This window comes from Triticum urartu, unplaced genomic scaffold (assembly GCF_056163025.1).
Source record: "Triticum urartu cultivar PI428250 unplaced genomic scaffold, HENAU_Tu73 scaffold610, whole genome shotgun sequence".
Classification (NCBI taxonomy): Eukaryota; Viridiplantae; Streptophyta; class Magnoliopsida; order Poales; family Poaceae; genus Triticum; species Triticum urartu.
In genome coordinates, this window is record NW_028260795.1 from 17242 (window position 1) to 22500 (window position 5259).

Below are 5259 nucleotides of genomic sequence, written 5' to 3' on the forward strand. Positions count from 1 at the left end.
CATCCTCGGTAAAGTCCATCTTATTGTGATAGAAATGAAGAGAAATAAATAAGCTTTAGTTAATGTAATAAATATACCCATTGTCATTTCCAAAATTCCAACTGCTTTATTCATTTGGAAAAAATCAAAAAAGGATATATAGGGAATAGATAAATTCCACCCGCCCAAGTAGAGAACTGTTACAAATAAAGAAGAAACTAATAAATTTAGGTAAGAAACAAGATAAAATAAACCATATTTGATACCGGAATATTCAGTTTGGTAACCTGCTACTAATTCTTCCTCCGCTTCTGGTAAATCAAAGGGTAATCTTTCACATTCTGCCAAAGAAGAAATTAAAAAAACCAGAAAACCTATAGGCTGACGCCAAATATTCCATCCAAAAAAACCGTATTTTGACTGTGCTTCAACTATATCAACTGTACTTGAACTGTTAGATAATCATAGTCGGTGATAACATCACAGTTCCCACCGCTATTTCAAAACCGTACATGAAACCTTAGCTTCATACGGCTTCTCTATGATCAGAAAAAGGAAAGGACTGTTTTGTTCCTAGCCCCGGGGGCGTAGATAGAATTAGATAAAATAAAATAGATTTGAAAGTCCTAAATTAGACCAAAGGAATTCCGTCTGCTAGAATAAGAAAAAGCGCTTCCGAATTGATCTCATCCTTTATAATATAATGAAAATTTTTCTTTGTTCAGTAATAACTTAATCTTGGAATAAAACACTTGTTACTTGTTATAGGAATTCAATTAATAAATGGAAAGAGTTGGGTATTAGTTCATGAGCAATTCTGCATGAATATGGATAGAGGAAGGAAATAATGAAAATTTTTTCTAGTGCACTCCATATCTTTTTTACTATTCTTCTTTCCCCAGGGAGGGGGTATTTAAAAAGAAAAAATGGATAAAGGGTTAATTCGTTCTTGATAGCCATTTCCTTAACAAGTGAATGGGAACATACTCTGGATCGGAATCCGAAGAAAGTACTACTTGATAATTTCTACAAATTGCAAGTCCTTATTATGATTCCTTTTATGGGCAAAAATCTCTAATGTTTTAGATTTTCCATTACTAATCCTTTATGTACTTTAGTGTTCCTAACCCTTCACTAACTTTTGGTGGATTCTTCTTATGGATTATTAAGTTATAGTAATAACTAGGAGTATTCTAGTAATGGAATTCCATATCGTGAATCCTTTATTCTTGGCCGCTTCAAGATATGATGACTAATTAAAAAATATCAACCTTGGGATAAAGAGTTTACACTGCTTATGTTTACTTCCACTTTTTTCTTGTACGTAGGAAATGAGATTTTTTCTTTTTACTACAAATTTATAAGCTGTTTTGTTTCACTCATATAGCTATCTAGTTTAACTTACCAACCCAAATACTAAATAAGAAAAGGAATATAAATAGTTAATGGATTTTATAGGAAAAAGATCTATTTTAACGAATCACACGTAGAGATATTGCTAGCACACAAAAAGTTAATGGTATTTCATAACTAATGGATTGAGCAGCAGCTCGTAGACCGCCTGAAAAAGAATATTTATTATTTGAGCTATATCCTGCCATAAGAAGACCAATAGGAGCTATACTTGAAATGGCAATCCATAAAAAAACACCAATACTAAGATCGGCTAAAACAAAATGATATCCCAAAGGGATAACTAAAAAACTTAATAAAACTGATATGACTGCTATAGAGGGTCCAATGCTAAATAAAGAAATATCTCCTCGGGATGGCAGAATATCTTCTTTAAAAAGTAGCTTAGTCCCATCTGCTATAGCTTGAAGCAGGCCCAGGGGGCCAGCATATTCAGGACCAATACGTTGTTGTATCGACGCAGATATTTCTCTTTCTAACCACACAATTACGAGTACCTCTATTGTTATTCCCAAAAGGAGGGTCAAAATGGGTAGAATCGATATCAGTCCATAGACTTCTTTTAATAATTCCAATTTCGAAAAAGAATTGATAGTTTCTACCTCTACCCTATCTATTATCATTTCAACGATCAACTTCCCCCATAATGATATCTATACTACCTAATATCGTCATGATATCAGCCAATTTCATTTTTTTAACTAGCTGAGGAAGAATTTGCAAATTAATAAACCCGGGTGGACGGATTTTCCATCTCCAGGGGAAAAGGCTATCATCTCCTACTAGATAAATCCCTAATTCACCTTTTGGGGCTTCTACTCTTACATAAAGCTCTTGTCTTGACAATTCAAAATTGGGCGAAGGTTTTTTACCAAGAAATTTATACTCAAAATCATTCCATTCAGAATTATTTTCTTTCTTAAAGCGTCGGACTTCTAAATTTTCATAAGGTCCTCCAGGAATTTTTTCTACAGCTTGTTGAATTATTTTGATGGATTCCCTCATTTCACCAATTCGTACTAAATAGCGAGCTAACGAATCCCCTTCTTTTTGCCATTGGACTTTCCAATCAAATTGGTTGTAAGACTCATAAGGATCTACTTTACGAAGATCCCATTGTATTCCAGAAGCTCGTAACATCGGTCCCGATAAGCCCCAATTTACTGCTTCTTCTCCGCTAATAAAACCTACTCCTTCAACTCGCTCTAAAAAAATTGGATTCTGTGTAATAAGTTGTTGATATTCAACAACTCCGCGTAAAAAATAATCACAGAAATCTAAACATTTATCGATCCATCCATAAGGTAGATCGGCGGCTACTCCTCCGATGCGAAAGTAATTGTGCATCATTCGCATACCTGTAGCAGCTTCAAATAGATCATATATTAATTCTCTCTCTCTAAAAATATAGAAAAAAGGAGTCTGTGCGCCGAGATCCGCCATAAAAGGTCCAAGCCATAGCAAGTGAGAAGCTATCCGGCTTAATTCTAACATAATTACCCTAATATAGCTGGCTCTTTGTGGTATTTGAATATTCTCCAAGAATTCTGGTGCATTTACTGTTATTGCTTCTGTAAACATAGTAGCTAAATAATCCCACCTTGTTACATAAGGTAAGTATTGTATAATAGTTCGGTTTTCCGCGATTTTTTCCATTCCTCTGTGTAAATACCCTAATATGGGTTCACAATCAATAACATCCTCACCATCGAGAGTAACGATCAGTCGAAGAACACCATGCATTGATGGGTGTTGAGGGCCCATATTGACTATCATGAGATCTTTTCTTGTAAGCGGTAGACTCATATCCTTTCTTCCTTAATTCATTATTCCATGAAAATGGATTATTCCATGAATTCCTCAAAGCGAGGCTCATCAAAATGAAAAATCTAAGACTACTATAAGACTACTAAAAAAATAATAAAACAAGAAAAAAATTTGAACGATTAAATTACTGCTCCCGAATATTCAACTGACCGATTAATTTCTTATAACGTACTCTATTTTTCTTTGCCAAATAAGCCAGCAAACGTCGACGTTTTCCCAAAAGTCTTCGTAGACCTCTTTCCGATGAAAAATCTTTTTTGTGTAATTCCAAATGTGAAGCAAGTCTCCGTATCTTATTGGTGAAACTGAATACTTGAAATTCAACAGAACCCCTGTTTTCTTCTTTTTCTTCTTTAACCATAAATCCAAAAATTTTTCTACCTCCTTTCTTTTTCATGTATTTTTCTGATCAGGAAAAATACAAAATTATGTCAGTTATTTTGAAGTTATTCTAATCTCGTACACACACAAATTTGCAATTATTCATCTACTACTGGAATTTGGATTTATTTTATCGATGCAAATTGGATTTGGATAGAAGGGTACATTCTTTCTAATATTTTAGATAGAAGAAATGTTTCTTCTATCTAAAATATTAGAAAGAATTTTGCTGATTTATTTATTGCTATATGCAATTTATGGAATTGATACACCATTTAATTGATATCATTTAGCAAAATGAAACACAGCATATGCATCCATCTTTTGGCTCGAGAATTTCACGGGATAGAGATATGGTATAAGAAATAGACTATTAAGTAACTCTAAATGAATTGTGGATACATCTGTATCCTTAACATACTGAAACGATTGTCATTATTCGTATCAAACCAATAGCGATTCATACAAGCTAAATCTTCTAATCAATGGTGGGCCAATAATGAATTTTTTTGCATATGTATTAAGACGCTTGGCCTGATTTCGAAATTGTCCAGAGTTTTATATGTTGTTTTCATTGCAAAATGATGGGTCTCCTTCCATAACTTTCCAATTACGAGTACGAGAATTGAAAGACATGAAAATTCTCAATTCTCTACGGCGTCTAGTAGATAGAAACAAGAAAATCAGAAGAATCTTTCTCTCTATTCACTATCATTCCGCGTCTTCGACTTCTATTAGTTTCTTTTCTTCTTTAATGCAATAGCTATAGTTTGATATAAGAATCCATTTCTCAAAGTAATGGAAACCATTCTCTTATAGGAAATGGTTCGAAAATCGCTATTCCACCTTTTAGGTATCGTGAAAAGTGATACCTGTGAAGATCGTGCATTTCAGTCAAATTCAGATCCGTTTTTCGAGTCCATGATATAATATAACCAAATTGGATAGATCTTCCACCTGTTTAGCTAAGAAAGAATAGATACAGAGGTGGATAATAGATCGATATGAAGATCATGAGCTGCCCCATAATGAAATCGCCAGTAGTCGCGAATATCTCCTTCTTCCCTAATCCAAGATTGGAGAAAGAAGATCTAAGAGGGACCTATGGAGAATGTAGTCAGAAATCCATAATAGAGTCCGACCACAACGACCGAATTAATTATCCTCATCGAGAAACTTAGACTACTAAATAGAAAAGATTTGAAAATCATGGCATGGGTCTCCTTTTTTTCTTTCTTTAGAGTTTTCTATATGCACAATTTCTCGATGTTTCGATGAGAATTTCTTGACTTTCCATATATAGAAAGAGATAGACTATAAATGACATCTCTTATGTCAATAAGACCAAAGGGATGGATATTAAATGATAGGAAGTGCTAGGAAGTGAAATAGAATGAAATAGAGCCACTTTGGGCTTCCCTATGAAATGAGGCATGGAACGGAGCCACTACGAAGAAATTATGGGAGTTACGAAAGAAGCTTCGGACTCATATTGTTCATGGGTTGAGAGCGGGAGTTGAACTCTAGGAGGTCGAATCCCCCCTTGTTCCTCAGTAGCTCAGTGGTAGAGCGGTCGGCTGTTAACTGACTGGTCGTAGGTTCGAATCCTACTTGGGGAGATTTTATTCATTCTTTAATGTAAGAATTTTAATGTAAGAA